Raw genomic sequence first — 27384 nt, 5'->3', positions numbered from 1 at the left:
ATAGTCTAAGAAAAGTGTGTATCATTTAGAGTGGAAACTAGAGTTAGGGTGTGAGTTAGCTGGATGCTTTATTTAACCCTAACATTGTTTCTTAGTTGTTGTTTTGTGTTTTCTCTTAGGATCCTAGTAGTGGCAGTGACTCAGACTCAGAGATTAGTTTGACTGGTACCCCAGTGGACCCCATTCCACCCTCTCCAGAGGAGCCTGTGTATGTTAGTTCAGACCCGGAGGAGGACCCTTTTGAGAGTAGTGAGATCCCTATGCAGATTTCACCCTTGAGGCCAGATTCAGAGACCCCTGCCCCTGAGCCAGAGTCTGGGATGCCTAAGACTGTACCTGTCAGTGTTGGTGGCAAGTTAGCCCAGGATCGAGACTTTGTGTACTCCCGCATTCCTGAGTTGGGAGCTTTGGTGGATAGGCTAGCCAGAGAGTCTAGGCAGAGTTCTTCAGTTATGGATGATGAGTGGCGAGTTCGGGTGAAGATGGTGGAGCAGGTTGCCAGGAGGAGACTGGATGAGGGACCATTTACTAGTGATGCTGATGCTGAGGCCCGGAGGCTGGATGAGATCATTCGCTGGATGTTGGTTGTGTTGAGAGAGATTCTAGATGATTAGACGGGACTGTTGGTTGAGCCCATAGATTATTGTTTTTCAGCGCCGGTAGGCTTTGGGATACTTGGTCAGATGCCGGGATCCCTTTTTCATTTATCTTGTTATATTTCAGAACTGTGTTGTAGTAGTAGTTGTTAGAAGTTAGGGGTAGATAGGGGGATATTTTCCAGTTTTTCCTCTGTTTAACCCTGCTATATTATTGTACCTTATTTCAGAACTTGTGATAGCCAGACTTTTCTTTATGTACCTTTATTCAAATAAATCCATTGTCTTGTTTTCCATTGTGCACTTTAAATATCTTATAAACTGTTCTCAGTATCATGTTTCTATACAAACATGTTTTCGTATAACCATGCTTAAAGACCATAAAACCCTATTCAGTGCCATGATAAAACAACACTGATATGAGAATTATGTAGTAATAGGATTGCATGTGCATAATGGGTAAAGCTTAAAACCCGCAAAAGAGATTTTATAAAAACTGTTGTTAAATATATGCCATGCCATCATATTGCTAAATAATTGCTCAATCAGGTTTGTAAGAAATGGCCAACTCACCAGATCGCCAAGAAGAAGAAATTCCAACCCAAGACCCAGAAATAAACCCAGAAACCACCATGATGAGTAGACTTGCTCAATTTTTGCAACAACCTGTGGCCCCTAAAGTTGGAAATTTCAAACACTTTCAATCTGTTCATCCCCCAGAGTTCTTAGGTTTGCCAGACCCGATTAAAGCTCAGTTGTGGTTGAGAGAAATGGAAAGAGCTTTTGAGTTAGCAGAAGTTAAGGATGATAAGAAAGCTCAGTATGCAAGCTATTACCTGAAAGATGTAGCAAGTTTCTAGTGGGAGTCTTCAAAGGCGTTGTTGGAAGGCAAAGACTTAACATGGGAGAAGTTCACTAAAATGTTTCTGGAGAAGTATTTGCCAAGTTATATGCAAGATCAATTGGAAATGAAATTTCTGGAGCTTAGACAAGAGGATAGGTCAATAGCAGAGTATGAAGTGAAATTCTCGGAGTTGTGTAGATTCGTACCTGAGTATGTGACTACAGAGGCAAAGAAGGCTAAGAGGTTCCAACAGGGACTTAAGCCGTGGATTAGGAGTCAAGTAGCAATGTTGAAAATCAAGAATTATGCTGCTTTGGTTCAAAAGGCAATGATAGTGGAAGGTGAGCGAGATGTTACAAGGAGAGAAAATGAAGGAAGAAAGAGGAAATTCGAAGGCTCAGAGAAGGGCAAGGAAGTTCAGAGGGAAGTTTGGTAAGAATGGTGGAGGTTAGAACCAAAGATTTCAGAAATTTAAACCCGGTAACGGAGCTCAGAAGAACCGTTTCCAGAAAGCAGGACAACTAGGGAAGGATAACTGGCCCCATATTCAAGAATATAAGAATTGTGGAAAGAGACACCCGGGAAGGTGTAATAAGTTGGATGTGACATGCTTTAAATGCAACTAGAGGGCACATTACTCTTCAGAATGCCCAAGTGGAGCGAGGAAGCCTGATTTGGCTTGTTTCAAGTGTGGTAAAGTGGGCCATATGGCCAGGAATTGTAAAGAGCCTGTTCAGAAGGCTAATGTTCTTAGAATTGCTGGACCGCCATCTCTCCCAGCTCCACCAGCTCAACCCAGAGCTAGAACCTTTAACATGACGATGAAAGATGCGGTGCAATATGTGGATGTGGTAGCAGGTATGCTTGTTATTAACTCAGTAGAAGTAAAAGTTTTGATGGATTTTGGAGCAACTAGATCTTTTATCTCTGAAAATATTCTTGATAAGTTAAATTGTGTTGCGTACCCTCTAGAACCTAATTTGATTATAGAGGTAGAAAATCAAGAGAAAGTTATTGTTAGCAAGATTTGTCCCGATTGTGATGTGACTATAGAAGGTCGGCACTTTTCTGCTGACTTAATCCCCTTTAAGTTAGGGGAATTTGAGGTCATACTAGGAATGGATTGGTTTTCAAACCATGAGGCGCAAATAGAATGTAAAAGTAAGAAGGTGAAATTAAGAACAAAGATTGGTGAAGAGGTGATATTTAAAGGAAAGAGGCAAGAGAAGAAATTCCTAACGGCTATTGAGGTGAAAAGATTAAAATGTCAAGGATGCGAAGTATATTTGGCTCATGTCATGGATTGGATATGGAATCTTCAAGGATCGAGGATATTCCGATAGTAAGAGATTTTCTGGATGTGTTTCCTGATGAATTGCCTGGACTACCTCCAGATAGAGAGATCGAGTTTACGATTGATTTGGCTCCTGGAATGGAACCAGTATTGAAAGCTCCCTATCGTATGGCGCCAGTTGAAATGAAGGAATTGGCAGCCCAGTTGCAAGAATTGTAGGACAAAGGAGTGATCCGACCGAGTGTATCCCTGTGGGGCGCACCAGTGTTATTTGTAAAGAAAAAGGATGGAAGTATGAGGATGTGCATTGATTACCGCGAATTGAATAAATTAACAATTAAGAATAAATACCCTCTATTGCGGATCGATGATTTGTTTGACCAGTTAAAAGGAGCTTCGTGTTTCTCCAAGATTGATTTAAGATCTGGGTATCATCAGCTAAAGATCAAAGCGGAAGATATACCCAAGACAGCATTTCGAACGAGATATGGACACTATGAGTTTTTGGTAATGGCATTTGGCTTGACAAATGCGCCAGCCGCATTTATGGATCTTATGAACAGAGTGTTCAAGAAATATTTGGATAAGTTTGTTATTGTGTTTATCGACGATATACTGATTTACTCCAAGACAGAAGAAGATCATAAGGAGCTTTTGAGGATTTCCTTGGAAATTCTGAGAAAAAAAGATGCTGTACGCTAAGTTTTCAAAGTGTGAATTTTGGTTAAAGAAAGTGCAATTTCTTGGTCATGTAGTTAATAAAGAAGGAATCAAAGTGGACCCAGCCAAGATAGAAGCTGTAATGAATTGGGAAAGACCCAAGACTCCTACGGAGGTCAGAAGTTTTCTGGGATTAGCCGGATATTACAGGAGGTTTGTGCAAGATTTTTCTAAGATTGCTGTCCCATTAACGAAGTTGACGAGAAAGAACGAGAAGTTTGTCTGGACAGAAAAGTACGAGGAAAGTTTTCAAGAGTTAAAGAAGAGTTTGGTAACCGCCCCAGTCTTGGTATTACCAGATGAAAAAGGGGAATTTGTGATATTCAGTGATGCTTCATATAAGGGAATTGGATGTATATTAATGCAACACGGGAAGGTAATAGCATATGCGTCAAGGCAACTCTAGCCGCACGAGCAAAAGTATCCAACACATGATTTGGAACTGGCAGCAATTGTGTTTGCCCTCAAAATTTGGAGGCATTATTTGTATGGGGAAAAATGCGAGATTTATACGGATCATAAAAGTTTAAAGTATATCTTTACTCAGAAAGAATTGAATATGCGACAAAGAAGGTGGTTGGAATTGATCAAGGATTATGATTGTGCGATAAACTATCACCCTGGAAAGGCAAATGTGGTAGCAGACGCTCTAAGTCGCAAGGAAAGGTTGAACATGTTAACGTCATCGGAAGAATTAATCAAGGATTTTGAAAAGATGGAAATAGAGGTGCAGACTCCAGAGTTTTGAGGTGAAGCTATATATGCGATGTCTTTCCAACCCGAAATTTTGGAAAAGATTCGATGATGTCAAGAGCAAGCAATGAATCGCAAAGAGGATAAGTTGACAGGAGAAGAAATTAAAGCTCAAAAAGATGGAAAAGGAATATACTGTGTTAACTCACGCATTTGGATACCTAATGTCGTGGAATTAAAGCACGAGATTTTGCAAGAAGCGCATAACTCGAGATTTTCAATTCACCCTGGAAGTACGAAAATGTACCGGGATTTAAAAGAAAGTTATTGGTGGCCAAACATGAAGAAGGAAATTGCATAATGGATAAGTAAATGTTACACGTGCCAAAGAGTCAAAGTGGAACATCAAAGGCCGAGCGGATTGCTTCAGCCACTGGATATACCCGAATGGAAATGAGAACATATAGCGATGGATTTCGTGGTAGGATTACCTAAAACCAAGTCAAATCATTATGCGATTTGGGTGGTAATCGATCAGTTGACAAAGTCAGCACATTTCTTGCCGATAAATGAAAGGTTTTCGTTGGAAAAGTTGGTCAAATTGTATTTGGATGAGATTGTGATGCGTCATGGAGTTCCTGTATCTATCGTGTCTAATAGAGATCCAAGGTTTAACTCGAGATTTTGGCGACAATTCCATGATCATTTGGGAACTAAGTTGAAAATGAGTACGGCATATCATCCGCAGACAGACGGACAAAGTGAAAGGACAATACAGACAATTGAAGATATGTTGCGAACCTATGCATTAGATTTCAAAGGAAATTGGGATAATCATTTGCCCTTGATTGAGTTTTCTTACAACAACAACTATCACGCAAGTATTGGCATGCCGCCTTATGAAGCGTTGTATGGAAGAAAATGTAGATCCCCTACATATTGGGACGAAGTTTGTGAGCGCAAATTAATTGGCCCAGAGCTAGTTCAACAAACAAAGGAAAATGTAAAAATGGTTTAAAAGAGATTAATTGCAGCTCAAGATCGTCAAGCAAAGTACGCAAATCAAGAACAAAAAGATGTGCAATTCGAATCTGGAGACAAAGTCTTATTAAAGATATCTCCTTGGAAAGGTTTAACCCGATTCGGAAAGAAAGGAAAGTTGAGTCCTAGGTATATTGGACCATTTGAAGTATTGCGACGAGTTGGGAAGGTGGCAAATGAATTGGCGCTACCTCCGCAAATGCAACATCTGCACAATGTATTTCATGTATCTCTTCTGAAGAAGTATAATGCTGATGCGAGCCATGTGATCGAGTTGGAACCAGTGGAAATCCAACCAGATTTGTCTTACGTAGAACAACCAGTTCGAATTTTGGACCGAAAAGAGAGGACGCTTAGAAATAAAGTTATACCTCTAGTTAGAGTGTTGTGGAGGAATCTGCTAGTCGAAGAATCGACTTGGGAATTAGAAAGCGAAATGAAAGAAAAGTATCCCATCTATTTGCTTAAGATTAGATTCTGGGGACAGAATCCTTTTAAGGAGGGTAGATTGTGACGACTGAGAATTTTGCAATGTAATTAAGTCAATAAAGTATGTTTTATATGATGTGATTATAATTATATGACTAAGTGCTGATTAATTGTCTTTTCTGTATATTAATATATAGGAGCGTAAATAAAAACGTTCCAATTTAAAGAGTCAGCTTAGGAGTTAAGTTGTGTCCTCAGGCCGTCAGGTAGAACGGAACCCGTCCTAATAAGGAGTTAAAGAATATAAAATGGGAATTATGTATGATTGAATGAAATGAATATGTAAATAAAATATTTCATCCTCAGTGATGTGTCGGTCGATAAAGATAATGAGAAGCGTAATCGAAACGCTGAGCGTCGGGCCGTCAGGCTGAACGTGACCCGATACGCGTAAAAAGGGAGAAAGATTAAAAAAGAATTAATTCTATAATCAGACCGAGCCGTTATGTGATTGTATATGTGTCATTGCTTGTCTATGTGCATTACTATGTGCTTTGTGACATTTTTATGAATTTAAAGGAATTATTTGATTTAAATAAAGGTTTATTTAACTTTCGTATATTTTTATAAAATTATCTGAGTAAGATAAAAACATGGGATTTGTTTTGTTATCTTTGTAATAGTCCTAGTGACTTTTTAAAAATGATGAATGGATTTATGTGGTGGTCTTTGCATTATAAATTGATTTTTATATGGAAAATGTTATTATTAAGGCGAGTTTGCGAAAATCATATAAAATCAACCGTACGCTCAAAATCTTATTATGAGTAATGGTTGGAAAACTAATTTCGAGATCTACATTTTAAAATCGTCAATCGCTATAATTTCCAACTTTTCCGAGAGAGATATATTTATTTTTCCTCCAAAAATATATGGGAGTAAAAAGAGAAAGGAAAATCACTTTATAAAAAGGGATTAGTAATGTACTAAATTACCCTTGATCTTGAATGCGTATAAACTCACCCCCCCTTTTTCTTTTCTTTTTCCCGAGCACCTCAATCTCTCTTCTCTCTTTCTTTCTCACTCTCTCTCTTGGCTACTCTCTCTCTCTCTCTCTCTCTCTCTCTCTCTCTCTCTCTCTCTCTCTCTCTCTCTCTCTCTCTCTCTCTCTCTCTCTCTCTTTTTCCTCTCGGTATATTGTCTCTCCCTCTCTAATTCTTTGAAACCCTCCATGAATCTTCATCCTTGTTCCATACAAGAGCTTCAATTCATGTGCATGTGTGTGTGTTTACTTGCATGCGAAGTGTATGTGTGTGTGTGTTTAGGTTCGGTTTTGAGCCGAGAATAAGAGAAAAGATTGAGAGAAAAATAGAAAATAAGAGAGGCAGGATCCTTCTTGGCAAAAGGAGAGGTAGATGAGTGTATGGATTTAGTAATCCGTGTGAGGAAACTCTGACTCTCAAAAGTCATGAGACTAGTACAGTGAGAAGTAGTGAGACTACTTATTCAAAAGAACAAAGAGCTTAGGATTTTTTTTTCTACTGACAGACTTTTTATGCAGATCTAAGTGAAACCTCTATTCTATTTGATAAACTCATCACCATAAATCTCACTGAAGCTTGAAGCTGCAGATAGTGCTCTAAATGGACAATGACAGTCGCTTGAACAATGTGCATCTTGCTGGATATTTCTACCTGGAGATAGTGTCAAAAAGAGGGAAAATATATCTAAATGCCTGCCAAAATAGCTGATGGATGTTGCCAGATAATAAAATATTTTATTCTTCATAGGGGGAGGCAAGTGTGACGACTGAGAATTTTGCGACGTAATTAAGTCAATAAAGTATGTTTTATATGATGTGATTATAATTATTTGACTAAGTGCTGATTAATTATCTTTTCTGTATATTAGAATATAGGAGCGTAAATAAAAACGTTCCAATTTAAAGAGTCAGCTTAGGAGTTAAGCTGTGTCCTAGGGCCGTCAGGTAGAACGGAACCCGTCCTAATAAGGAGTTCAAGAATATAAAATGGGAATTATGTATGATTGAATGAAATGAATATGTAAATAAAGTATTTCGTCCTCAGCGACGTGTCGGTCGATAAAGATAATGAGAAACGTAATATAAACGCTGAGCGTGAAAGGAATATGTCCTAAGTCCAATCATGAATTAGGATTTAGGAATAACTTCCTGTGTAATCTGTTTTGATCTCATTGATATTAATAAAAGATTTGTTTTGTTTTTATTACGGGCTCTATCTATTTAAGTGTTTAAATAAGATATACCATAGTTTAGAGTAAAGCTTTTTATGGATTATGATGAGATCATAATAGTGAGACCTAAAAGATGATAACTCTAAACTTAAATAGTTCCTGGTCGTAGGATTACTAACTGGTAATTAATAATCCGCAGAGATCGGTACATACTATGCTTGCTTCATTATGAAGGATGTCTCTTCTCATAGACATTTGTGTGGTGACACTATAGCTAGTATGTAGGTGCTTATTATAGAATAAGTTCACTGAACATGACTCGCACAGCTGAATAACTGATGGAGTTCACTCACGTGTCAGCAGTTGTTCACATAGTGATAGTTGTACAAGTATCCTTGGACTTGAGGTCATCATAGTCATCTTGTGTACACTGAACTATGCTTTGCTTTAGTTCTTATTCTCCAGGGACAATTATTAGGGCTCTACTGGGTATAGGAATTTGTACACGAAGATAGTGTATGATCAATATAGGATCTACCCCTTCCAGTGAAGGAAGTGAATGTTCAAGGCTGATCCACTTATGCTAGTTCAGGAATCTCTAGCCAGAGTGAATGAAATTAGAAAGGATTTTCTAATTTGCATAGAACTACGCATAGTAAATGGTAAGCAAGTGATTAAATTAGATAGACTTGACCCGAGATCCATGCCTTGTATTTAATCGGGACATTGTAGGGTAGAAGGAGTTTATTGTACGGTAACTATTCACTGAATAGGTTCTTGGTATTCTAAGCAGTGAATTCATATTATCCGGATAGTCACGATATGCTGAGAAGTATCCCTCATGATGTAGAATAAATGTGATTAATTAATTAATCATATTTAATAAATTAGAGAATTTATATAAATAATGATAAAATAGTTTTATTATTATTTATTTCTACTACCGGCTTAATATTGAACCTACAGGGTCACACCATAAAAAGAGAATGATTTAATGGTGGAGGAAATAATTAATAATGGCTAATAATTATTTATTTATGAAATAAATAATTAATTGGCAAATTTAATAATTGATTAAATGAGATTTAATTGATTATAAATTAATTAAGAAAAGTTCTTAATATTATTAATTAAGGATTTAATTTTTGGAAATTAAATCAAGAGAGAGAATTATTTCTAAAGTGTTTAGAAAAAGGATTAATAATTAAAAGGTGTTTTAATTATTAATGAGAATAATAAATGGGATAATAATAATAATATTTATGGGAAAATTTCAGCTGAAAATTTTGCCTATAAATATACTATTATAAACCCTATTTTGATTCGAACCCAAAAAACCCAAAATTTTTATAAAACCTAATTCTCTCCACCTCCTCCTCCTCCTTAACGTCGTTTTCTTGGTGGATACCGGTGGAGTGCTTCACGTTTGAGGAGCAGCTGCTAAGGATCTCCGATCGTTGCTTTTGGATCGCATATTAAAGGTTAGTAATCGATCCCCTCGTTTTTACCACGATTTATATGCTTTTATTTGGATTTTATGTGTGTAAAAGTGTTTTACCATGCCTCCGCTGCGATTAATATCCAACAATGGTATCAGAGCCTAGGTTATATGCATATAGATCTGTGGTAAAAATTTCAGAATTTTATGTGCTTGTATGAATTAATTATGATTTTTACAAGTTATATTATGGATTAATTTTGTCTGATGAGAAATCATTTCTTAGAATAATTTTGAATGTTGATCTGGGTTCTACAAGTGTTGTAGATCGTCTGGGTATATTTTTCATAATTTTATGATGTATAGATTTTTTATTATGAATTTTTGAAGTTCTTACAATTAAATTCGTAATTAAATAATTATATATATATATATATATGAATTGTATGTATGTATATATCTGTATCTGCTGTTACTGCTGTGGTGTGATGGTAGCACAGACAAAAAAACAGAGAAGGTACGGCTGTCAGGCGCTGTCTGGCACGGCGTTCGAGGAGGACAGCAACGGCGGCTGCTGCAAAAAAAAAAGGGGTGTCGCGCATTCCGGGAATGCGTTACACCCTGTGGTGCATTCACGGAATGCGTTACACCTTTTAATGGCTTAAAAGGGTTGTAACGCATCACCGGAATGCGTTATAGGGCTTGTAACGCGTTCCTGTAATGCGTTATAGCCCGACTGTCCACATTAAATTTGATTTTCTGGGAGTTTCGTAACTCCGTTTTGGGCGTGCAATATACCGTTGGATTCGTTTTTCCGAGACGGATCTAATGGAGTGATCAATTTTAGTTTATATAAAAGTTTTGAACTATTTATATTTCTATGAAGTGTTTTAAAGCTGTTTTTGACTGTTTTTACTTGCTTTTAAATGCTTCATGTGATACATAGAGATGTATAATGCTTAGACTAATGTGCTAGATGATATAACATGCCTACCTTGATGTTTATTCATGTTGATATATGTGATATATGCTTAGTTTATCATGCGATGATAGATTTAGGTGAACTTAAATGAACATAAGGCGTTTGTTAGACAACCTAGTATAGTGAAATTGTTTCATAACCTTAAGAACAATATTATGAATACAATCATAAGATTCTTGTGTTTGTGAAACACATAATTGAATATGAATTTTCGATATGAGAGAAAGGATGATTCTGTCAACAACAGAATTCTATCTGTAAGAAAGGGTTATTAAGTGACGCCTCTTGACAATGCTCCACCCGATCTGGGAATCATCTGATTATCGATTATTGATTTGAAATATTTAATTTAAAAGGAAGAATCTCTTTCTAATATGATTATGATTGTAACGTAATATAATCCCTCTAAAATTAAATAATATCAAGTAGTAATTGGCCAATGACACAACGGGCTTGTGTCGGTCATAGCCTTCCAACATGATAGAAAGTAGTTCTTATTTTTAAATCATTGTCGTTTCGTGCCACAGCCGAGGGCTTTGATTTCGAAATAAGAAATACTTGTCTATTACATAGAGATGTGTACATTGAATAAGAATCTAAAGGTCGTTACGTGCCACAGCCGTGGGCCTTTGGGGACTGATTCAATTGTACGGAATGTTGGGTTAGACTTGACTTAGAATATTGAGTTGGTCGTGCCACAGCCGTGACTCAATTATTCAAGAGGCTAAAGTTTGATTAGGGAATAACATTAGATGTAATTGACAAGAGTTGTCTGCCTATTGAACATTACATGGCGTTTCGTGCCACAGCCGGGGTTGTGTAATGGAATGTAGGATCCCTATTCCCACTAGCATTATGAATGCTTAATTTTTCACGTAGGGGGTTGAATAAATTAGATAAACTAGTGGGAGCCACTTATGAATAAAGACCCGATTCATATAGTGTTTTGAAATGAAATCGAATATTTTCTAAGTGTTGTTATGTGTTTATCATTTACAGATTTACTTTGTACATTATGTCTTCTGCACTATCACTCAGGAGCATACTAGATGCTCACAAATTGACTGGTCCTAATTATGCTGACTGGATTCGAAACTTGAGAATTTTTCTCAGGATTGAGAAGCTGGAATACGTGATTGACTCACCTAAGCCTACTGAACCTGCTAGTGATGCACATAATGATGAACATGTTGTGTATCGTAAGTGGATAAATGATGCAAATGTTGCTCAATGCATCATGCTAGCTTCCATGAACATTGAGCTACAGAAGCAACATGAGCATATGGATGCTCACACTATCCTAATGCATCTACAAGAGTTGTATGATGTGGCAGGGAGGACAACTCGATATGAGATATCGAAGGAGTTGTTCGGTTGTAGGATGTCTGAGGGATCATCTGTGAATGACCATGTACTTAAGATGATCAATTTGATTGAACGTCTTGGACAACTTGGTTTTTTCATGGATGGGGAGCTGAGCCAAGACTTGGTCTTGCAATCGCTTCCGAGTTCGTTCTCGCAGTTTGTTGTGAACTTTCACATGAATAAGTTGGATGTCAGCCTGCCTGAACTCCACAACATGTTGAAGACTGCGGAATCGAATTTCCCCCCTAAGAAGAGTTCTGTTCTTCTAATTGGTGAAGGTTCCAATCCTAAGAAAAGGAAGAGGAACTCTTCCAAGAAGAAGAAAGTAGGTGAAGAAAAGCCGGTTCCACCAAAAGCTGAAGACCCCAAGAGCAAAGTTGTTTGCTTTCACTGTAACAAGGTGGGACACTGGAAGAGGAACTGCAAGGTTTACCTTGCAGAATTGAAGAAGAAGAAGGGTAGTGAGACTACCGCTTCTGATTCAGGTATGTTCATGATAGAAGTGAATATGTCATTAAATCAAATTTCTACTTGGGTATTAGATACCGCCTGTGGTTCTCATATCTGCAATTTGTTGCAGGGACCAAGGAGAAGTAGGACTCTTGAGGAAGAGGAGGTGATTCTACTGATGGGAAATGGAGCAAGAGTTGCTGCTGAAGATGTAGAATCATTTCATTTACATATGCCTATGGGCAAGACTATTGTTTTAAATAATTGTTATTTTGTTCCCTCGATTGTGAGGAATATTATTCCCATGTTAGACTTGGCTGGATTTTCATTTATTATTGAGAATAATGAATGTTCTATTCTTAGAGATAATATTCTTTATGGACGTGGTACTTTAAATAATGGTCTGTATGAATGTGACATAATTTACTTCAGATTCAACAAACTAATAAAAGAAAAGGGATGATGAAAATCTCACTTTATAGTGGCACTGCAGTCTCCATTTAGTAGACATGGAGAGAGGACTGCAAATTTGCTAGGAATGGTACACACAGATGTATGTGGACCAATGTCTAAGTAAGCCATGGGTGGATTTTCATACTTCATTACTTTCATAGATGATAGATCTAGATTCGGATATGTGTTTGATGAAACACAAGTCTGAGACCTTTGAAAAGTTCAAAGAATATAAGTATGAAGTGGAGAAACAAACCAAACATAGTATTATAATTCTTCGATTAGATCGAGGTGGTGAATACTTGAATGGAGAGTTTCTGGATTATCTCAAAGTAAATGGTATAGTCTCCCAGTGGACGCCTCCAGATTGGTATCTGAAAGGAGAAATCGAACTTTGTTAGACATAGTTCGGTCCATGATGAGCTATACAAATCTTCCAGTATTCCTATGGGGTTATGCATTGGAAACCTCAGCTTATTTACTGAATAAGGTGCCTTCCAAAATCTGTTCCTCAAACTTCGTATGAGATATGGAAAGAAAGGAAACCGAGTCTTAAACACGTTAAGATTTGGGGATGTCTAGCTTATGTCAAGTAAGTTGACCCAGATAAGCTGGAATATCGATCCGTAAAATGTAGTTTTATGGGATATCCTAAAGAGACTTTAGGGTATTACTTTTACACCGATCATTGGGTGTTTGTATCCAGACATGCTACCTTCTTGGAAAAGGAGTTTATCCTTGAAGGAAACAGTGGGAGCAAAATTGAACTTGATGAAGTTCAAGAAGCACAAACTACTACGGATCAAGTGGAAACACCTGTTCTGACTGAACAACCTTTTGTGGAACAGCCCATTCATAGATTAGGGAGAGTTTCTCGCCAACCTGAGAGGTAATATGGCCTTGTCATTGAGAATGACAATGAGTTATCGATCATTGATGATGACGACCCTGTAACCTATAATGAGGCTATGAGTAGTGTTGACTCAGAGAAATGGCATAGTGCCATGAAATCCGGAATGAAATCTATGTATACGGGATACAAAAGAATGATTAGAGCAGATGGCCAGGTGGAGACCTTTAAGGCCAGGCTTGTGGCAAAAGAATTCAAACAAAGGCAATGGATTGACTTTGATGAAACCTTTTACCTGTAGCCCTGTTAAAATCAGTTCGGATTTTGCTTGCGATTGCTGCTTACTACGACTATGAGATCTGGCATATAGCCAGATGGTTTTCTTTCCAAGGGAAATGAACGCCTAGTGTGTAAGCTACTGCGAACCATATGTGGTTTAAAGCAAGCTTCTCAAAAGATGGAACATTCGTTTTGATGAGACAATCAAAGAGTTTGATTTTATCAAAAACGTAGATGAACCATGCGTCTACAAAAGGGTTAGTGGGAGCGCGGTAACATTTCTTATATTGTATTGAATTAGAGTTGACACACATAACAACATAGCAGACCCACTCACAAAGCTACTTTATGAAAGTCACTTTGATCGTCATAAAGACAAGATGGGTATTAGATACCAGAGTGATTGGCTTTAGTACAAGTGGGAGATTGAAAGGAATATGTCCTAAGTCCAATCATGAATTAGGATTTAGGAATAACTTCCCGGGTAATCTGTTTTGATTTCATTGATATTAATAAAAGACTTGTTTTATTTTTATTACGGGCTCTATCTATTTAAGTGTTTAAATAAGATATACCATAGTTTAGAGTAAAGCTTTTTATGGATTATGATGAGATCATAATAGTGAGACCTAAAAGATGATAACTCTAAACTTAAATAGTTCATGGTCGTAGGATTACTAACTGGTAATTAATAATCCGTAGAGATCGGTACATACTACGCTTGCTTCATTATGAAGGATGTCTGTTCTCATAGACATTTGTGTGGTGACACTATAGCTAGTATGTAGGTGCTTATTATAGAATAAGTTCACTGAACATGACTCGCACAGCTGAACAACTGATGGAGTTCACTCACGTGTCAGCAGTTGTTCACATAGTGATAGTTGTACAAGTATCCTTAGACTTGAGGTCATCATAGTCATCTTGTGTACACTGAACTATGCTTTGGTTTAGTTCTTAGTCTCCAGGGACAATTATTAGGGCTCTACTGGGTATAGGAATTTGTACATGAAGATAGTGTATGATCAATATTGGATCTACCCCTTCCAGTGAAGGAAGTGAATATTCAAGGCTGATCCAGTTATGCTAGTTCAGGAATCTCTGGCCAGAGTGAATAAAATTAGAAAGGAGTTTCTAATTTGCATAGAACTACGCATAGTAAATGGTAACCAAGTGATTAAATTAGATAGGCTTGACACGAGATCCATGCCTTGTATTTAATCGGGACATTGTAGGGTAGAAGGAGTTTATTGTACGGTAACTATTCACTGAATAGGTTCTTGGTATTCTAAGCAGTGAATTCATATTATCCAGATAGTCGCGATATGCTGAGAAGTATCCCTCACGATGTAGAATAAATGTGATTAATTAATTAATCATATTTAATAAATTAGAGAATTTATATAAATAATGATAAAATAGTTTTATTATTATTTATTTCTACTACCGGCTTAATATTGAACCTACAGGGTCACACCATAAAAAGAGAATGATTTAATGGTGGAGGAAATAATTAATAATGGCAAATAATTATTTATTTATGAAATAAATAATTAATTGGCAAATTTAATAATTGATTAAATGAGATTTAATTGATTATAAATTAATTAAGAAAAGTTCTTAATATTATTAATTAAGGATTTAATTTTTGGAAATTAAATCAAGAGAGAGAATTATTTCTAAAGTGTTTAGAAAAAGGATTAATAATTAAAAGGTGTTTTAATTATTAATGAGAATAATAAATGGGATAATATTAATAATATTTATGGGAAAATTTCAGCTGAAAATTTTGCCTATAAATATAGTATTATAAACCCTAGTTTGATTCGAACCCAAAAAACCCAAAAGTTTTATAAAACCTAATTCTCTCCACCTCCTCCTCCTCCTTAACGTCATTTTCTTGGTGGATACCGGTGGACGTTTGAGGAGCAGCTGCTAAGGATCTCCGATCATTGCTTTTGGATCGCTTACTAAAGGTTAGTAATCGATCCCCTCGTTTTACCACGATTTATATGCTTTTATTTGGATTTTATGTGTGTAAAAGTATTTTACCATGCCTCCGCTGCGATTAATATCCAACAGAGCATCGGGCCGTCAGGCTGAACGTGACCCGATACGCGTAAAAAGGGATAAAGATTAAAAAAGAATAAATTCTATGATCAGACCGAGTCGTTATGTGATTGTATATGTGTGATTGCTTGTCTGTGTACATGACTATGTGCTTTGTGACATTTTTATAAATTTAAAGGAATTATTTGATTTAAATAAAGGTTTATTTAACTTTCACATATTTTTATAAAATTATCTGAGTAAGATAAAAACATGGAATTTGTTTTGTTATCTTCGTAATAGTCCTAGTGACTTTTTAAAAATGATGAATGGATTTATGTGGTGGTCTTTGCATTTTAAATTGATTTTTATATGGAAAATGTTTTATTAAGGCGAGCTTGCGAAAATCAAATAAAATCAACCGTACACTCAAAATCTTATTATGAGTAATGGTTGGAAAGCTAATTTCGAGATCTACGTTTTAAAATCGTCGATCGCTATAATTTCTAACTTCCTGAGAGAGATATATTTATTTTTCCTCCAAAAATATATGGGAGTAAAAAGAGAAAGGAAAATCACTTTATAAAAAGGGATTAGTAATGTACTAAATTACCCTTGATCTTGAATATATATAAACTCACCCCCCCCCCCTTTTTCTTTTCTTTTTCCCGAGCACCTCAATCTCTCTTCTCTCTTTCTTTCTCACTCTCTCTCTCGGCTACTCTCTCTCTCTCTCTCTCTCTCTCTCTCTCTCTCTCTCTCTCTCTCTCTCTCTCTCTCTTTTTCCTCTCGGTATATTGTCTCTCCCTCTCTAATTCTTTGAAACCCTCCATGAATCTTCATCCTTGTTCCATACAAGAGCTTCAATTCATGTGCATGTGTTTGTGTTTACTTGCATGCGAAGTGTGTGTGTGTGTTTAGGTTCGGTTTTGAGCTGAGAATAAGAGAAAAGATTGAGAGAAAAATAGAAAATAAAGAGGCAGGATCCTTCTTGGCAAAAGGAGAGGTAGATGAATGTATGGATTTAGTAATCCGTGTGAGGAAACTCTGACTCTCAAAAGTCATGAGACTAGTGCAGTGAGAAGTAGTGAGACTACTTATTCAAAAGAACAAAGAGCTTAGGATTTTTTTTTCTACTGACAGACTTTTTCTGCAGATCTAAGGGAAACCTCTGTTCTATTTGATAAACTCATCACCACAAATCTCACTGAAGCTTGAAGCTGCAGACAGTGCTCTAAATGGACAGTGACAGTAGCTTGAATAATGTGTATCTAGCAGGATATTTCTACCTGGAGATAGTGTCAAAAAAGGGGAAAATATATCTAAATGCCTGCCAAAATAGCTGATGGATGTTGCCAGATAATAAAATATTTTATTCTTCATAGGGGGGGGGGGAAGTGTGACGACTGAGAATTTTGCGACATAATTAAGTCAATAAAGTATGTTTTATATGATGTGATTATAATTATGTGACTAAGTACTGATTAATTATCTTTTCTATATATTAGAATATAGGAGCGTAAATAAAAACGTTCCAATTTAAAGAGTCGGCTTAGGAGTTAAGTTGTGTCCTCGGGCCGTCAGGTAGAACGGAACCCGTCCTAATAAGGAGTTAAAGAATATAAAATGGGAATTATGTATGATTGAATGAAATGAATATGTAAATAAAGTATTTCGTTCTCAGTGACGTGCCGGTCGATAAAGATAATGAGAAGCGTAATCGAAACGCTGAGCGTCGGGCCGTCAGGCTGAACGTGACCCGATACGCATAAAAAGGGATAAAGATTAAAAAAGAATAAATTCTATGATCATACCGAGTCGTTATGTGATTGTATATGTGTGATTGCTTGTCTGTGTGCATGACTATGTGCTTTGTGCCATTTTTATGAATTTAAAGGAATTATTTGATTTAAATAAAGGTTTATTTAACATGGGATTTGTTTTGTTATCTTCGTAATAGTCCTAGTGACTTTTTAAAAATGATGAATGGATTTATGTGGTGGTCTTTGCATTTTAAATTGATTTTTATATGGAAAATGTTATTATTAATGCGAGCTTGCGAAAATCATATAAAATCAACCGTACGCTCAAAATCATATTATGAGTAATGGTTGAAAAGCTAATTTCGAGATCTACATTTTAAAATCGTCAATCGCTATAATTTCCAACTTTCCGAGAGAGATATATTTATTTTTTCACCGAAAATCTATGGGAGTAAAAAGAGAAAGGAAAATCACTTTATAAAAAAGGATTAGTAATGTACTAAATTACCCTTGATCTTGAGTGTGTATAAACTCACCCCCCCTTTTTCTTTTCTTTTTCCCAAGCACCTCAATCTCTCTTCTCTCTTTCTTTCTCACTCTCTCTCTCTCTCTCTCTCTCTCTCTCTCTCTCTCTCTCTCTCTCTCTTTTTTCTCTCGGTATATTGTCTCTCCCTCTCTAATTCTTTGAAACCCTCCATGAATCTTCATCCTTGTTCCATACAAGAGCTTCAATTCATGTGCATGTGTGTGTGTTTGCTTGCATGCGAAGTGTGTGTGTGTGTGTTTAGGTTCAGTTTTGAGCCGAGACCCAGGGTTTGCTTGATTAATTCTTGTTTCTGTGATTATTGTGATGAAATCATATTGCATGTAGTGTTTCTGCATTTTGTTATAAAATCAGAGGTTTTATGGTTGGATACCCTCGAATGAGGGCACCACCGTGAAGCCACCGCCACCGGTGATAAACTCCGGTGAACCGGTGGTGAGTGATGATGTAAACACTGAGCTCTACGACACCAAATACTTATTTTTGATTGTTGCATGTGTCATTCTTGAAAAACCTGAATGGTTTTGATCTTTGAAGTTATTGATTTGATTTAACTTGTTTAAAGTAATTATGGATTGTTATTAGATTGGTTAATGGATTAAAAGGAATGAAATTGTTGTTGCATGCTAAGTTTGGGTTCGGGTTTTGTGCTAATAGAAAGGGAATTAGAATTTTGTGACTTGATTCTTGATATAAACTAAGTTAATTAGCTAGTATAGAGATTGCATGTTGATTTAAAGGAGGAATTAGTAATGCATGTTTAAGTATAGCCTTGCATGTAAATGTCGAATTAAAAATGAGCTAAAAAGGATGAGTGTTGGAATAATCTCAAGTTTTTAAGCAAATCTAATGCTTGCATGTCAATGTTCGACCCTTGAATTGTGTTTTGTGAATATGGCCGAATGGAATATAGGAATAAAAGGAATCGATTTGATGCTAAGACAATGCATGAGTAATTCTAGAGATTGTGTGATTTATATGTATGTTTTGGTTCGAATTTGGATGTTAAAAGAGAAGGAAATGAATTTTTTTTTAAAAGAGTTTAGATTATGTTATGTTTAGGTGAGCTAAAGTGGAGATTGATTGATTTTGTGATTGGTAATTGCAAGAAGGCCGAATAGGCCATATAAACTTAGAATGGAGCTTGGTTTTTGATAAGAATGATTTGGTGTGTAAATGTAAATGTCTATGGATTTCATTGTTTAATTATAGTAGGTGGTTCAAATTAAGGGATAAAAGAAAAATGGAACTAAGATGATTGATTTTTAAAGCTTTAAGTGAAAGTTATGATCGTAAAGGTTTAGTTATGAATAAATCATGTACTCGTAAGAGTTATATAAGTGTAATTTGAGAAATAGTTAAGGTTAAGTAATTACGCATCAATTGTTAAGTATATAAAGATATGAAGGTTACGAGAAAGGAATGTGTTATGTGCTATGTGCTTATGTGTGTAAGCTATACTCGTATATCTGAGTCAAGAATATAATCGAGCTATCGTATTGAGTGATCGTTCTGGGAACGAGAGTTGAGAACTGATTAAGGTTTTGGTTTTATTGTAGATTCGGAGTGTGAGGGCATTCAGGCTAGGAAAGGAAAGGATATACTAGGTGGCAGTAGTTCAACCTTCAGGAAAGCAAATTCAGGCAAGTAACTCTGATTACTTGTGTAAATGGTTATAAGGAGAATGTTGTTCATACCATGTAGAGTATTGAATTGTTTAATTAGTGAAACCCTGATATTGATTTGAAATACCCTGCCTTTGATCTTGATAAACTGTTATTGATAAGCTTATTGATTCAACCCTTTGATACCTGACCTTTCTGTTCAAGATATTTATTAAGCTATGAATTGTATTAAACCCTATAATTATCTTTGTGAACCCTATTGAATGATACCTTATTTCCCGATCACCCTATTACAGATGTTGATCCTTCTAACTTAAGTACCTTGTTATTCCTGTTACAGAATCCTTAAGAATTGTTCCTTGTTTATCCTTGAATCACTCCCTGAACTTTGTTTTCTTAAAATCTGGCTTAAGAATGAGTTTTGACTCGAAAGAGTCTGAATGATTTCATTTTCTTGGTAATGATAAAAATGGATTTTTTTAAAACTTATTTGTTTCTCCAACTCAAGGTTTTCCAAACGAATTCCTGATGGATTGGATTGGGATGTAAGAGGATAGTGGGACTAGTCCAGTTATGGTAAGAGGCTAGCGGGGCTAGTCCAGCTTAAGGCTGAAATTATGCCGATTCGTACCTTAAAGATCGGATGGAGGTCGGTACGGGCTGATCACCCGTATTATAATGAAATGGAAAGATAAAGTGATCCAATTAAGGGTTCTAAATGATTATTTAAGAGGGAACTGAAACTTTCTGTTTAGTAAATTGATTCTTGAAAATGAAAACGGTTTATTTGGTTTTGAAACGAGTTGATTATGTTAATGTGAAGCTTAAAGCTCGAGAACCCTGATTCTTAAATCTGTTGATCATATGATTGATTCCATATATTGAAATACTGTTGCTTTCCTCTTTTGAAAGATCTATTCTGATCCTTTAATGATTTGTGATGAATGTCGGCTTTCGTCCTACGTTGAGCCTTGTTCCTTAAAAGCTCCATATTGTTCCTTCAAAACCTTTCCTTAACCCAAAAGCTGGAAATCTGCCACCTAGAACAAATAAAGTAGAATGCCCTGAGTTGGTAAATAATACTGTAAATTTGATATCGTAGAATTGCTTTATAGTTACTTGCTGAGTTATATACTCATATGTTTTGTTTTGATCTAACCAAGGCAGTTAAGCAAGAAGATGGCCAGGCTTAAGCGCACTGCTCGTAAGAGCGTACCTGGTGGTCCCTACCGTGTTGAGGGCTTCCGGTTGCCAGAGCAGGTAGTGGTATTTTTGAGTGAGCACGCGCCTAGAAAGAAATCTATAAAGATACAATGGGTTATCTGTCGGTTCCCAGCCGGAATCGATATTGTTTATTGAATAATATTTTGGGGTTGTAAGTTATATTTTATGATTGGTAGTTATAATCTTGTCTCTTACTTTATCCTGTTGATCCTGTTAGAGGTTAATCAGGGTTTATGCTTATTTAATTATTAGATTAAAGGTGTGTGAGTCCTCATTTCCTAATCCTGAGATTGAGGGCTTCACAAGTTGGTATCAGAGCTACAAGATCTAGTCCCTGAGAAAAGTTACGAATAAAAAGGGTATTTTGGGAATATATGTATATCGCGAGAGAGTTCGACTCATATAGAGTTGAGATAGACTATAAGGTATAGTCTAAGAAAAGTGTGTATCAGTTAGAGTGGAAACTAGAGTTAGGGTGTGAGTTAGCTGGAAGCTTTATTTAACCCTAACATTGTTTCTTGGTTACTGTTTTGTGTTTACTCTCAGGATCCTAGTAGTGGTAGTGACTCAGACTCAGAGATTACTTTGACTGGTACCCCAGTGGACCCTATTCCACCCTCTCCAGAGGAGCCTGTGTATGTTAGTTTAGACCCAGAGGAGGACCCTTCTGAGAGTAGTGAGATCCCTATACAGATTTCACCCTTGAGGCCAGATTCAGAGACCCCTGCCCCTGAGCCAGAGTCTGAGATGCCTAAGACTGTACCTGTCAGTGTTGGTGGCAAGTTAGCCCAGGATCGAGACTTTGTGTACTCCCGTATTCCTGAGTTGGGAGTTTTGGTAGATAGGCTAGCCAGAGAGTCTAGGCAGAGTGCGTCAGTTATGGATGATGAGTGGCGAGTTCGGGTGAAGATGGTGGAGCAGGTTGCCAGGAGGAGACTGGATGAGGGACCATCCACTAGTGATGCTGATACTGAGGCCCGGAGGCTGTATAAGATCATTCGCTGGATGTTGGTTGTGTTGAGAGAGATTCTAGATGATTAGACGGGACTGTTGGTAGAGCCCGTAGATTGTTGTTTTTCAGCGCCGGTAGGCTTTGGGATACTTGGTCAGATGTCGGGATCCCTTTTTCATTTATCTTGTTATATTTCAGAACTGTGTTGTAGTAGTAGTTGTTAGAAGTTAGGGGTAGATAGGGGGATATTTTCCAGTTTTTCCTCTGTTTAACCCTGCTATATTATTGTACCTTATTTCAGAACTTGTGATAGCCAGACTTTTCTTTATGTACCCTTATTTAAATAAATCCATTGTCTTGTTTTCCATTGTGCACTTTAAATATCTTATAAACTGTTCTCAGTATCATGTTTCTATACAACCATGTTTTCGTATAACCATGCTTAAAGACCATAAAACCCTATTCTGTGCATGATAAAATAACACTGATATGAGAATTATGTAGTAATAGGATTGCATGTGCATAATAGGTAAAGCTTAAAACCCGTAAAAGAGATTTTATAAAAACTGTTGTTAAATATATGCCATGCCATCATATTGCTAAATAATTGCTCAATCAGGTTTGTAAGAAATGGCCAACTCACCAGATCGCCAAGAAGAAGAAATTCCAACCCAAGACCCAGAAATAAACCCAGAAACCACCATGATGAGTAGACTTGCTCAACTTTTGCAACAACCTGTGGCCCCAAAAGTTGGAAATTTCAAACACTTTCAATCTGTTCATCCCCCAGAGTTCTTAGGTTTTCCAGACCCAATTAAAGCTCAGTCATGGTTGAGAGAAATGGAAAGAGCTTTTGAGTTAGCAGAAGTTAAGGACGATAAGAAAGCTCAGTATGCAAGCTATTACCTGAAAGATGAAGCAAGTTTTTGTGGGAGTCTTCAAAGGCGTTGTTGGAAGGCAAAGACTTAACATGGGAGAAGTTCACTGAAATGTTTCTGGAGAAGTATTTGTCGAGTTATATGCAAGATCAATTGGAAATGAAATTTCTGGACCTTAGACAGGAGGATATGTCAGTAGTAGAATATGAAGTGAAATTCTCGGAGTTGTCTAGATTCGTACCTGAGTATGTGAATACAGAGGCAAAGAAGGCTAAGAGGTTCCAACAGGGACTTAAGCCATGGATTAAGAGTCAAGTAGCAATGTTGGAAATCAAGAATTATGCTGCTTTGGTTCAAAAGGCAATGATAGTGGAAGGTGAGCGAGATGCTGCAAGGAGAAAAATGAAAGAAGAAAGAGGAAATTCCAAGGCTCAGAGCAGAGCAAGGAAGTTCAAAGTTCAGAGGGAAGTTTGGTAAGAATGGTGGAGGTCAGAACCAAAGATTTCAGAAATTTAAACCCGGTAACGGAGCTCAGAAGAACCATTTCCAGAAAGCAGGACAACTGGGGAAGGATAACAGGCCCCAGATTCAAGAATGTAAGAATTGTGGAAAGAGACACCCTGGAAGGTGTAATAAGTTGGATGTGACATGCTTTAAATGCAACCAGAGGGCACATTACTCTTCAGAATGCCCAAGTGGAGCGAGGAAGCCTGATTTGGCTTGTTTCAAGTGTGGTAAAGTGGGCCATATGGCCAGGAATTGTAAAGAGCCTGTTCAGAAGGCTAATGTTCTTAGAATTGCTGGACCGCCATCTCTCCCAGCACCACCAGCTCAACCCAGAGCTAGAACCTTTAACATGACGATGAAAGATGCGGTGCAATATGTGGATGTGGTAGCAGGTATGCTTGTTATTAACTCAGTAGAAGTAAAAGTTTTGATGGATTTTGGAGCAACTAGATCTTTTATCTCTGAAAATATTCTTGATAAGTTAAATTGTGTTGCATACCCTCTAGAACCTAATTTGATTATAGAGGTAGAAAATCAAGAGAAAGTTATTGTTAGCAAGATTTGTCCTGATTGTGATGTGACTATAGAAGGTCGGCACTTTTCTGCTGACTTAATCCCCTTTAAGGTAGGAGAATTTGAGGTCATACTAGGAATGGATTGGTTGTCAAACCATGAGGCGCAAATAGAATGTAAAAGTAAGAAGGTGAAATTAAGAACCAAGATTGGTGAAGAGGTGATATTTAAAGGAAAGAGGCAAGAGAAGAAATTCCTAACGGCTATTGAGGCGAAAAGATTAATACGTCAAGGATGCGAAGTATATTTGGCTCATGTCATGGATTTGGAGAAGGAATCTTCAAGGATCGAGGATATTCCGATAGTAAGAGATTTTCTGGATGTGTTTCCTGATGAATTGCCTGGACTACCTCCAGATAAAGAGATCGAGTTTACGATTGATTTGGCTCCTCGAACGGAACTAGTATCGAAAGCTCCCTATCGTATGGTGATAGGGATAAATAAATCCTAAGTGTATAAATTGCATTGATTGTACAAGGTATGGGCTCCTAGGCCCAATAAGAAGATGTATGACATTCAGACCAGAAAGGTTAACATGTTGATCAGGCCTGATGGACCAGATCAGGCCTGAGGGAACAAAGAAGGCCCAAAAACCCTGATTATTTATTAATTTCGTAATTAATAAATAAGGGATAAAAATAGCTATTAAGATAAATCCTAGTGAGGATATAAATCCTTGTAGATTGGCCTCCAAGGAACCTCATGGGATAAGGAATCAGCTTCCTACTCCCTAGGACTCCTAAGTCTATCCTAATTCAGAGACTTGACAACCAAGTCTCCTATACCAAGTCCAATTCAAGGACTCCCACATCTATATAAGGGGCCTCACCCCACAGATCAGAACTACGTTTTTTGACTTGATCCTTAGCAATCAGCAAGGTACGTAGGCATCTTGTTAAGGCAGATTGAGTCATGAAACACAAGAGCAGTCAAAATTGAGCCTTGAAGCTCACGTTCCTTATTATTAGATACTGCAATTATATATATTACTTTTAATCCATAACATTTGGCGCCATCTGTGGGAAAGCACAACAACAACCATGGAGAAAACACGGAGAACAACTAGTGCTCTGGAGGAAGGAACACCATCGGGAACAACCCAGATGATTTCGTCCACCGTGAAGATACCTCCCCATTCGACTGATACATCTACTCAGGTGGAAACCCAGATAGGGGCAACTCAACCTCAGCCACAAGGGACGACTCCCCCGACTATTCAAGGTACGAATCCTCAAGTTCAACAAGTACATATACCTGTGAATTCTCGACCCGTCGGATGTGAATATTCAACTGTTGTTACTACTAACCCCCCTTATGGGATGCCCCTTCCCCCCGAGGTTGGAGGAAGTGGATATGCTGGACGAAGTGAAGCACGAGGGCAATCGCCCCCCTATATAAGAGGTTTGGCTCCTATCCCCGAGGATCGGGAATTTTCTGGTCCTTACACTGAGAGAGACTCCGAATCTTCGGATGATGAAGTGGCCCCAAGAAGGAGGCGTCCTGACAAAGCGCCAATGGCCGATGGAAGGCAACACCCTCAAAGCACCCGAGGGGTGAATCCCCAAGAAGTGCAGGAAAAGATCAGGGCTCATGAGGCTGAGATCCAAAGGCTGAGGCGTGACTTGGAGGCTCACCAGGCCACCAGACCCCAGATACCTCCTAGGGGGAGAAATCCTCCTCCTGTCATAGACCTGGATGGTCCGGTATGAAGAAGGGCTGTCGTCCCAAGAACTGATCCAAGCAATCTCCTTCCCCTTGGAGATCCTGATGATCCAACTCCACCTTTCACAAAAGAGATAATGAATGCCCATATCTCAAAGAAATTCAAGATGCCCACTATCAAAGCCTATGATGGCACGGAAGACCCCGCTAATCATGTTAGGACATTCTCTAATGCACTGCTGCTGCAACCCGTAAATGATGCTATAAAGTGTCGGGCCTTCCCTCAAACTCTGTCGGGTATGGCTCAAAGATGGTACAGTCGTTTGCCCCCAAACTCTATTGGATCGTTCAGAGAGTTAAGTCAGGCTTTTATTAAGCAGTTCATCAGTGGGAGAGTCCATGAGAAAAGTTCAGCATCTCTTATGAGTATTGTGCAGGGAGCTAAGGAATCTTTGAGAGATTACCTGAATCGTTTTACAAAGGAAGCTTTAAAAGTCCCAGACCTTGATGATAAGGTAGCCATGATAGCATTGCAACAAGGAACTAGGGATGAGTTTTTCAAGATGTCCTTGGCCAAACGTCCCCCTGAAAGCATGTTGCAGCTCCAAGAGAGGGCAGGGAAGTATATCAAGGTTGAAGAAAGCATGAGGAAGACCGTAGTAAGTAATAAACCCACTGGAGGCAAGAAGCAAAAAACTGATCTGGAGTATATCGCTAAGGACAAGTATCCTAGAACCGAACAAAACCCTGATTCAACCCCCAAGAAGGGAGGACCTGGGCAAAAGTTCACCGAATACGCTAAGCTGAATGCTCCTAGAAGCCAAATCTTGATGGAAATCGAGAAGGATCGAGATATTCGTTGGCCTAAGCCCTTGAAGGCTGATCCCGCCAAGCTAGATAAGAGCAAGTATTGCAGATTCCACAAAGATGTTGGCCATGACACCAATGAGTGTAGGCAATTAAAAGATGAAATTGAGTTTTTGATTTGAAAAGGAAGATTGAACAAGTATACTGGAGAAGGAGGGGACAAGAATAATAATGGAAGGAAGAACTTTGAAGATCGTAGGAGGGACCAAGACGATCAGGGGTGGAATCCCCAACCTAGAGGGCCGGTTATAAATGCAATTTTTGGAGGGCCGCGACCTCGAGGGCCTATGATAAACACGATCTTTGGAGGTCCAACTGCTGCTGGATTGTCCAAGAATTCCAGAAAGGCATATACTAGAGAGGTTATGCATATTGTTGGAGAAGCCCCGAAGAGGGCCAAGACAGAAGTAACATTGGCTTTTGATGATTCTGACATAGAGGGTGTAAAGTTTCCTCATGACGACCCGCTGGTCATAACACCAATAATAGGAAATAGCCCGGTTAAGAGGGTCCTTGTGGATAATGGTGCTTCTGTGGATATATTGCTCCACGACGCCTTTCTAAGGATGGGGTATAACGACTCCCAGTTGACACCAACCGACATGCCGATATATGGATTTGCTGGAGTAGAATGTCCTGTGGAAGGAATAATCAAATTGCCAACCACCATAGGTACGGAACCAAGGCAAGCAACGCAGATGTTGGATTTCGTGGTAGTAAAGGCTAGTTCAACTTATAATGCTATCATGGGGAGAACAGGGATGCATACCTTTAAGGCAGTCCCCTCTTCCTACCATTCAGTTATGAAGTTTCCCACCCGAAACGGGATTGGAGAAGAGAGAGGAGATCAAAAAATGGCTAGAAGCTGTTATGTGGCCTCTTTGAGGGCAGATGGAGTCGGGGGGCAGGTTCTACCTATTGAGGATATGGATGTCCGAGAAAATGACGAGAAGAGAGGAAAGCCAGCAGAAGACTTGATTTCGGTTCCTTTAGACCCCGAGAATCCTGAGAGGATGACTTTCATTGGAGCCACATTAGAGGAGCCCCTTAGAGGGAAGTTAGTGAAATTTTTGCAAGAAAATAGTGATGTAT

Source organism: Apium graveolens, chromosome 8 (assembly GCF_009905375.1).
Source record: "Apium graveolens cultivar Ventura chromosome 8, ASM990537v1, whole genome shotgun sequence".
NCBI lineage: Eukaryota > Viridiplantae > Streptophyta > Magnoliopsida > Apiales > Apiaceae > Apium > Apium graveolens.
Note: the sequence above shows the minus strand (reverse complement) of the source record.